Source organism: Pristiophorus japonicus, chromosome 18, assembly GCF_044704955.1.
Source record: "Pristiophorus japonicus isolate sPriJap1 chromosome 18, sPriJap1.hap1, whole genome shotgun sequence".
Classification (NCBI taxonomy): domain Eukaryota; kingdom Metazoa; phylum Chordata; class Chondrichthyes; family Pristiophoridae; genus Pristiophorus; species Pristiophorus japonicus.
This window is the reverse complement of record NC_091994.1, coordinates 32,484,060-32,494,671: the sequence shown is the minus strand read 5'-3', so window position 1 is coordinate 32,494,671 and position 10,612 is coordinate 32,484,060.

The window sequence follows — 10,612 nt, the reverse complement described above, 5'->3', positions numbered from 1 at the left end:
ATGTCGTTTGCAGAAACTGAAACTATACAGGGCATCTGGCCCGCATGTGCAGAAAAACAGCAGCTCGGCTGGTATATGAATCGGGAGGGTCGGAAAGCGGACCGGGACACCGAGGTACAGCGTGTCAACACGATCAATGACCAATGTTCTTACAACAAGACGCCTCCAATAATGATGAGGGTCCTACTCAACAGGATACCCGTCAACATGGAACTGAATACGAGAGCGAGTCAATCTCTCATGAGCGTTCAACAATTTGAACAGCTGTGACCGACCGCACAAAAGCAACAGACCAAAACTCACAAGGGTCGACACCAAACTAAGGACCTGTACCAAAGAAATCATCCCAGTCCTTGGCAGCGCCATGCTCTCAGCCAGACACAAAGGGACGGTGAACCGACTTCCCCTGTGGATTGTCCCCGGAGATCTCCCAGCACTGTTGGGGCGAAGCTGGCTGGCAAAACTAAATTGGAAATGGGATGATGTTCACGCCATGTCGTCAGAGGAACAGACCTCCTGCTCAACAGTTCTAAGTCGATATGAACATCTCTTTCAGCCAGGTGTGGGCACCTTCAAAGGGGCTAAAGTTAAAATCTACATCATGCAGGATGCTAGACCGGTCCATCACAAGGCTAGAGCTGTGCCCTATGTGATGAGGGAAAAGACTGAACATGAACTGGACAGACTTCTGCGGGAAGGCATTATCTCACCCGTAGAATTTAGCGACTGTCCCAGTCCCATCGTCCCAGTCATGAAGCCTGATGGATCCGTATGAATCTATGGGGATTACAAATCTACCATAAACAGAATCTCCCTACAGGACCAATACCCACTGCCCAGAACGGAGGACTTATTTGCCACATTGGCTGGAGGAAAACTTTTCTCGAAACTAGATCTCACATCTGCGTACATGACGCAAGAACTGACCGAAGAGTCTAAGCTACTCACCCCATCAACACACATCGAGGCTTTTTCATGTACAATCGATGCCCATTCGGCATCAGGTCGGCAGCTGCAATATTCCAGCGCAACATGGATAGTCTGCTCAAGTCCATCCCGGGGACGGTTGTGTTTCAAGACGACATACTCATCACGGGCAGGGACACCGACTCCCATCTCCGCAATTTGGAGGAAGTACTAAAGCGGTTGGATTGGGTAGGCCTAAGTGTTAAGAAATCCAAGTGTCCGTTTCTCGCGCCCGAGGTTGAATTTTTGGGCAGAAGGATTGCCGCTGATGGAATCCGCCCAACAGAATCCAAAACCGAAGCAATTCGTCTGGCACCCAGGCCCCGGAATGTCTCGGAACTGCACGCCTTTCTCGGGCTACTCAATTACTTTGGGAACTTTATGCAGAACTTGAGCACGCTGCTGGAGCCTCTCCACGTGCTCCTCAGAAAGGGGTGCGATTGGTTTTGGGGGGACGCCCAGGAACGCGACTTCAATAAGGCACGCAACCTTCTATGTTCCAACAGTGTTTTGGCTTTTTTTGATCCAGGTAAAAAGCTAGTTCTCACATGCGATCCGTCAGCGAACGGGGTCGGCTGCGTTTTACAGCATGTCAATGGTGAGGGTAAATTACAACCCATTGCTTATGCCTCCAGGTCACTTTCGCAGGTGGAGTGCGGGTACAGTATGGTGGAGAAGGAAGCGCTCGCATGCGTGTATGGTGTCAAAAAGATGCACCAATACCTTTTCGGGGCCAAGTTCGCATTAGAAACCGACCACAAGCCCCTCACGTCCCTGCTATCTGAGAGCAAGGCAATAAACGCCAACGCCTCGGCGCGCATTCAACAGTGGGCACTTATGCTGGTGTCTTACAATTACACAATAAGGCACAGACCAGGCACAGACAACTGTGCCGACACGCTTAGCAGGCTACCCCTGGCGACCACGGAAGGGTCTGACAAACAGGACTGTGAGATAGTCATGGCAATCAATGCCTTTGAGTCCACAGGTTCGCCCATGATGGCTCGCCAAATCAGAACCTGGACGACCAGCGACCCCACGTTATCCTTAATCAAAAGATGTGTCCTATCCGGTGATTGGGCAGAGGTTCGCGATGCCTGCCCCGAGGAGATCAAACCTTTCCATAGACGCATGCATGAACTATCACTACAGGCAGACTGTCTGATGTGGGGCAGCCGAGTAGTTATGCCTCTGCGAGGCAGAGAGGCGTTTGTCCGGGAGTCCACCGCGAGCACCCGGGAATCGTTCTCATGAAGGCCATAGCCAGATCCAGGTGGCCTGGCATTGATGTGGACTTGGAACTCTGCGTCCGACGGTGCACCATTTGTGCCCAACTCAGTAATGCCCCTAGGGAGGCCCCCCTGAGCCCCTGGCCCTGGCCTACCAAATCGTGGTCGCGGGTGCACGTAGACTATGCGGGCCCATTCATGGGCAAAATGTTCCTCGTAGTCGTCGATGCATTTTCAAAGTAGACCAAATGCACCATTTTAAACTCGAGCACCACCTCCACCACTGTGGAGAGCCTTAGAACTATATTTGCAACGCAAGGCATTCCTGACATATTGGTCAGTGATAATGGTCCGTGCTTCACCAGCAGAATTCCAAGATTTTATAGTTGACCACGGCATAAATCACATTAAGACGGCACCGTTCAAGCCGGCCTCCAATGGCCAGGTGGGGCGAGCAGTGCAAATCATTAAACAAGGTATGCTTAAAATCTAAGGTACCACGCTGCAGAGCCGCCTGTTGCGACTGCTGCTGGCATACAGATCTCGTCCGCATTCGCTGACTGGGGTTCCCACCACGCAACTATTGATGAAACGGACCTTGAAGACAAGGCTCTCGTTAATCCTCCCAGACATGCATGAAATCACTGAGGCAAAGCGCAGGAAGCTAACTGAGTACCATGACCGAAATTGGAGGGGGAGGTAGAATGAGATAGGGGACAAAGTGTTTATGCTAAACTATGGCAGGGGTCCCAAATGGCTTGCAGGGACAGTAACAGGCAAGGAAGGAAACAGGCTACTGGTGGTACAAATGGATAATGGCCAAACCTGCCGGAGGCATGTAGACCAAGTAAAAAGTAGATTCACCAACAACACTGCAGAACCAGAGGTAGACTACAATGTGGAACTCACACCACACCTGGTGGACAGACAGAGGGAACAACCTGAGGAAAGGGCAATCTCAACAGACAGCCCAGGCGAGATACCAGCAATCACACCTAAAGAAAAACAGGCACCAAGGCAAACAACTGAACCACAACTAAGACGCTCCACACGAGAGCATAGACCACCTGAGAGATTGCATATATAAAGATAATAAGACCTTGGGGGAGGGTGATGTCATGTATCTCACACTACTGTACACAACTGTATCTTACCATGCTATATATGACTGTAACTAGATATGACCTGTAACCACAAGCATACCTTACCACCAGGGGTGCACTTGCAGGAGACACTGCATACCTGTTCCACACAGGTATATAAAGGCAGGTCTCAGGCAAGTGTGGCATTCGAGAGCTGTGAAATAAAGGTGCAGGTCCTGAGTGACCTTGACTTCAGCATGTGCCTCGTGTGAGTCTGTACTGCAGGGACAGGACTTTACAGATACGAACTGCTCTTTGCATTTTCACGCGATTGTTCGTTACCTCATCGCCAATTGATACGTTCAAAATAAAGAATGAAACTGAGTACTGTATACAATGAGCAAGTGTGACCTTGGCTCCTTTAATAAGACTCCAGAGTGCAGGTACGTCGTGGGTGGCCTGCTTATATACCATGCTCCCAAGGGATGCTGGGATCCCTTGGGACTCCAACAGGTAGGCCCTCTGGTAGTAGTGTAATACAGGTTACAAGGGGTTAAATACATAATACTTTGCTCATAGGATCACCTGATGGGCCAACTGCAAAGGCCATGGATAAATATATAAGCAATTGATGTTCAGTAATCAATCCTAATTGTTATTACCTGAGTAGTCTTGGCAACTGTTTACCCCAATTATTTATTTTGTGTATTTTAAGTAAAGCAGGGGCGGACTATGCACCTGTAGGTATAAAGAGTTATGAGGAGCGGGCAGGGAAGTGAAGCTGAGCCATGATATTATTTAATGGCGGAGCAGGCTCGAGGGGCCAAATGGCCTTCTCCTGTTCCTATTTCCTATTTCTTATGTGGGATGTACTGGTGGACACAAGCTTGTGCGCACTTTTCCCACTTTACAACAGTAACCACACTCCAAAAGTACTTAATTGGCTGTAAAGCGCTTTGAGACGTCCGGTGGTCGTGAAAGGCGCTATATAAATCCAAGTCTTTCTTTTTACCAGCTGATGATGAATACTGGAGAGTTTTTAAATATATTCTAATCAGCCAGAAGTTGTAATTCGCACTTCTGTCATCCTCCCCTTTTGTTGAAATGTGCTGTCCTCTGTGAATGTTTGCATGCTACTGTGACATAAATGGGATAGCAGCAGCACTCCAAAAAAGAGCCTGGCCACCCCTGCAATTTGCCTGGAATATAAATACAGATATAAAAAAAAAGAAAGACTTGCATTTATATAGCGCCCTTCACGACCTCAGGACATTCCAAAGCAACTCACAGCCAATGATGTACTTTTGAAGTGCAGTCACTGTTATAATGTAGGAAACGCGGCAGCCAATTTGCACGCAGCAAGCTCCCACAAACCACAGTGTGATAATGACCAGATAAACTGCTTTAGTGATATTGGAGGATAAATATTGACCACTATATATACACATACAAATATATTTCTGTGAATGAAGAACAATGTGGACTGCTTCCCTTGTGGAATATAAAATACATCAAATTCCAGCACAAGACGTCATATCACACAAGACCAAGGCGATACAGCACCGGCTTCTGATGAAGATTGTAAGGTTGTGCAGTTACTGCGATGAAGAGCTAATATTCGATACTATTAAATTAACAATGATTCACTTTGAGATTAAAGCCTACAAGTTACTTTTGGCAACATTAGCGGACAAAAACTTAAAGCATCCATATGATATTTCTTTGTCTGTGATTTTAATGGAGGTATTAACCTATTGAAAATAAGTAGGTTAGTGCACGTGGCAAAATAGCAGAGGAACATCATTTTAATTACAAACTGCAATTTCTCAGCTTAAAAAGTATAGTGATTATAGAAACAAGTCAAGAAATGGTATATTATTTAGTGAATAGATTACCACAACATACATGCTTCAAACTTTATAGTTTTTACTGAAGTTAGTGGGGTTTATTCCCTCATATGAATCTAGTATATACTTCAATATGTGGTGCACATGTTGATATATGGGTTCCATTTATACCTCCTGTAGTAAAACAGTTTTCTTTTTGAAACTAGCCACAATCCTGCAAATTAATTTCCCCATTGTAATCTGATAAATGATGATTCCATCACACCAACTGTTTCTGTGCAGACATCACACACGATTCCATCAATGGCACATAGAGGGATGACAATCAAAAGTGGAATTGTGTGATACAACATTTCCATGGAGTCATCGCTAATTGACCCTCCACTGAAATTGCTCAACAAAACGTAATCTTTCTCCAGTTTTCCTTTCATATAGTTCCACTGTGGCACTCAGTTGACAAAGTAATTATGTCTCAGTTTGCTAAATCATATTTCTGGTGCATAACCTGATTGCTCTGAAGATCTTTCCTTGCAAGCATGATAAATGAGTCAAGACGAGTGTCTTGACTCATTTTACATGCACCTGGATCAGCCTTATTTCCTAGAGCTCTCCAAACCTACATTGGTGGGATCATTATTACAACAACAACAACTTTTATTTATATAGCGTCTTTAACGTAGTGAAACGTCCCAAGGCACTTCACAGAAGTATTAAAAGACAAAAAAATTACAAACTAAAGAAAATTGATTCAGCTTATTGCTCTTTTAATAATCCTCTTACTGACATGGTTTATGGGATTTGTGGTGCCCAGTATCTAAAGATACAGGATTAGTGAAGCACAACACAGGACATCTACCGCTATGAAGATGTTGCTGATATTCTGGACAACTGCCATTTATCCAGAACTCAGTAGAGAGTGGCACAGGGAGCACAAAACAAAGTCCACAAAAGCCAGTGATATGATCAGATAGCAGGAAACAGTTTGCCGCCAGTGTTTCAAGGTAATAGTAACCAAAAAGCACAAATTTCCTATAATATTAAAATCGGTACATACGTCATGTACTCCTTTTTGGGGAGCATCATCATTCCCTGTCATACCTCTAGGAGACACCTTGATAGGATTTCCTATTGTGAGCAGCTAGTTGTCAGAGGCTCCAATCATGCCAACAGCTCCACTTTCACCACTAGATGGAGCTTCAGATGTTCCAGTTCCCAACAGATTAAACCATCATTATACATCGTCAGAACTTTCACAGCTCCAGGACACTGGTAGTATTTAAACCTCCTTCCTTGATAACAGTACGTTCAGAACAATTGGTCACCATTTTCTTCTCAGCTCTCTTCCGTTTTCCGTTTGCATTTTCAAGTTTGATTAGTGCATCTCCTATGGCTTTGCCCATAGAACAAAGCAAAATTTCCCTCAGAGTGCATTAGTGATGCTGTGGGTATCGGTCTGGGGATCTGCAACTTCTTTAGCGTATGAAGCTCCACCTAGTGGTAGAAGTGGTAGAAGTGTCATGGGTGGTAATGCCCGAATAAGGACTGCGCGCCATACATAGATTCTTAGTATTGGCAAGAATAAAAAAAATACATCCTAAAATGTTCCTAGGTTGGGTCTCCAGGGCCCTCTGCCTGTTCTGTTCTGCCTGTTCAGCTCATCTAGTATATTTTATTAGTTTGTAATCTGCTTCTTCCGCCTTTTAGCCTATTCCCAAGTCTTATCTGAATTTTTGGAGGTGTTTTTCACTGCTGCAAAGTTTTTCTTGGCCTGTTTTGGCATTTGGCATAAGTCTTCTGCTGCTCAAAAATAGGCCTATGGCCTGCTCTTATGAACTCCTCACCCTATCCCCACTGCCTCTGGAGCCTTTAAGGCTCTCCACAACTGTATTTTATATTAATAACTATCTTTATATCCTCTTTTTTATATATATATAACTATTCAATTTTTAATTGCTATTCGTAAATATGTACTTAATCTTTAATAGGTATACTTTGCATTCATAAATATTAATTTAATCATCTGTAATAAATAGTAATCTAAAAATGTTCAACTAATTAATATTTATTCATTTAATAAGTTTAAATACACAAATTTTGAATTTTCAATTCATAAATATATCTGTCTCAATTTACATATTCCAATGAATTTTTAAAATAATAATTAACATTTTACTTACTGACATTAGATGAGTGATCATTTCTATAATTTTCTCTGTAACTTATAGAATGTACATCATATATACAATGTATAGAAGTATATTAACTTATACAATGTACTTCATAGGCTGTAAAGCACTTTGAGACGTCCAGTGGTCGTGAAAGGTGCTTTATAAATGTAAGTCTTTCTTTCTTTCTTTAATATTTTATTAGTTATCATTTCCATACTTTACTCAACTAATAACAAAACTTATTTGACTATTTTATTGACTGAACTTCAGTTAATTATCATTTCAATTTTTAATTTCTACTTTCCTCCAGATTACTCTTTTATTATTTCTATCATCTTAGAATGTTGCTAATTACAGTTACTTTCATGTTTACAGCAACGTAGAGGTCGAGGTGGACAATGTTATGGAGGCAATGTATTTGTAATGGAGACAATATGGAGTCGGCAGCTTAGCTCAGGGTCAAATTGAACAGTCTGGTTCCGCCTGAGACAGCAGCCGGGGAGATGGACGGAATTGGTGGCAAGGGTACCGAGTTTGTCACGATGGCCAAAGTCGATAGCTTTGGTCTTACCAATCTTTACCTGGAGGAATTTGTAGTTCATGCAAGACTGGATGGAAGGGTTGAGACAGGTGGTGGACACACAGAGCTTTTCATGTCTCAGCTTGTAGATGAGAAGGAGATGTAGGTGGGGGTTAAGGTTAGATTCTTGGGGGCTCCGGAGGTAACATGAGGATGGGAAAATAAGCTATTGTTAAATTTACTCTGACTGCAATCAGATTCGTAATAATTACCCCTTTATACCTCTATAATCTCTTCCAGCCCCACAACCCTCCATGATGTCTGCAACCCTCTAATTCTGCCCTCTTGAGCATTCCTGATTATAATCACTCAACCAATGGTGGCCGTGCCTTCTGTTGCCTAGGCCCCAAGCTCTGGAACTCCCTGCCTAAACCTCTCCGCCTCTCTATCTCTCTTTCCTCCTTCAAGACGCTCCTTAAAACCTACCTCTTTGACCAAGCTTTTGGTCACCTGCGCTAATTTCTACTTATGCAGCTTGGTATCAAATTTTTTTTATCTCATAATACTCCCGGGAATTAGTCTGGTGAACCTTCGCTGCACTCCCTCAATAGCAAGCACGCCGTTCCTCAGATTACGAGACCAAAACTGTACACAATACTCAAGGTGTGGCCTCACCAAGGCCCTGTACAACTGCAGTAAGACCTCCCTGCTCCTAAACTCAAATCCTCTCGCTATGAAGGCCAGCATGCCATTTGTTTTACTGCTGCTGTACCTGCATGCCTACCTTCAATGACTGATGCACCATGACACCAAGGTCTCGTTGCACCTCCCCTTTTACTAATCTGTCACCATTCAAATAATAATCTGCCTTCCTGTTTTTGCCACCAAAGTGGATAACGGGTCCTTTTCAGAATGGCAGGCAGTGACTAGTGGGATGCCGTAAGGTTCAGTGCTGGGACCCCAGCTATTTACAATATACATTAATGATTTGGACGAAGGAATTGAATGTAATATCTCCAAGTTATATCCACATTATACTGCATCTGCCATGCATTTACCCACTCACCTAACCTTTCCAAGTCACCCTGCAGCCTCTTAGCATCCTCCTCACAGCTCACACTGCCACCCAGCTTAGTGTCATCTGCAAACTTGGAGATATTACATTCAATTCCTTCGTCCAAATCATTAATGTATATTGTAAATAGCTGGGGTCCCAGCACTGAACCTTGCGGCATCCCACTAGTCACTGCCTGCCATCCTTAAAAGGACCCATTTATTCCCACTCTTTGCTTCCTGTCTGCCAATCAGTTCTCGATCCACGTCAATACATTACCCCCAATACCATGTGCCTTAATTTTGCACACTAATCTCTCGTGTGGGACCTTGTCAAAAGCCTTTTGAAAGTCTAAATACACCACATCCACTGGTTCTCCCTTGTCCACTCTACTAGTTACATCCTCAAAAAACTCTAGAAGATTTGTCCAGCATGATTTCCCTTTCATAAATCCATGCTGACTTGGACTGATCCTTTCACTGCTTTCCAAATGCGCTGCTATTACATCTTTAATCATTGATTCCAGCATTTTCACCACCACCGATGTCCGGCTAACCGGTCTATAATTCCCTGTTTTCTCTCTCCCTCCTTTTTTAAAAAGTGGAGTTACATTAGCTACCCTCCAATCCATAGGTACTGATCCAGAGTCCGTGGAATTTTGGAAAATGATCACCAATGCATCTATTATTTCTAGGGCCAGTTCCTTAAGTACTCTAGGATGCAGACTATCAGACCCTGGGGATTTATCGGCCTTCAGTCCCATCAGTTTCCCTAACACCATTTCCTGACTAATAAGGATTTCCCTCAGTTCCTCCTTCTCGCTAGGCTCTCGGTCCCCTCGTATTTCCAGAATGTTATTCGTGTCTTCCTTAGTGAAGACAGAACCAAAGTATTTGTTCAATTGGTCTGCCATTTCCTTGTTCCCCATTATGAATTAACCTGATTCTGACTGCAAGGGACTTACATTTATACGAATAACAATTAAATTAGTACTTGTGGTACAGGTTGTAAGAATATTTCCTGGGACACAAAGGGAGAGTTTATCCACCACTATCCTCATGGACTCTGCCAATGGATCAATCACTGACCCTCTCCATATTACCCTCCAGAATGTCCCTTCACTTGTGAACAAGGTCCTTGGCATTCATGAGCTTATCATGACTGATTTCATTGACTTACTTAAGGAGCTAGGGTCTTCACTAATCTTTACTTACAGGGTCTTCACTAATCTTTTTCTCTTCACATTTCTATATAAGCTTTTGCAGTCAGTTTTTATGTTCCCTGCAAGCTTACTCTCATACTCTATTTTTCCCCTCCTAATTAAACCCTTAGTCCTCCTCTGCTGAATTCTAAATTTCTCCCAGTCCTCAGGTTAGCTGCTTTTTCTGGCCAATTTATATGCCTCTTCCTTGGATTTAACACTATCCCTAATTTCCCTTGTTAGCCACGGTTGAATCACCTTTTCTGTTTTATTTTTATGCCAGACAGGGATGTACAATAGTTGTAATTCATCCATGTGATCTTTAAATGTCTGCCAGTGCTTATCTACCGTCAAACCTTTAAGTATCATTCGCCAGTCTATCCTAGCCAAATCACGCCTCATACCATCGAAGTTTCCTTTCTTTAAGTTCAGGACCCTGGTCTCTGAATGAATTGTGTTGCTCTCCATCTTAATGAATAATTGTACCATATTATGGTCACTCTTCCCCAAGGAGCCACGCACGACCAGATTGCTAATTAATCCTC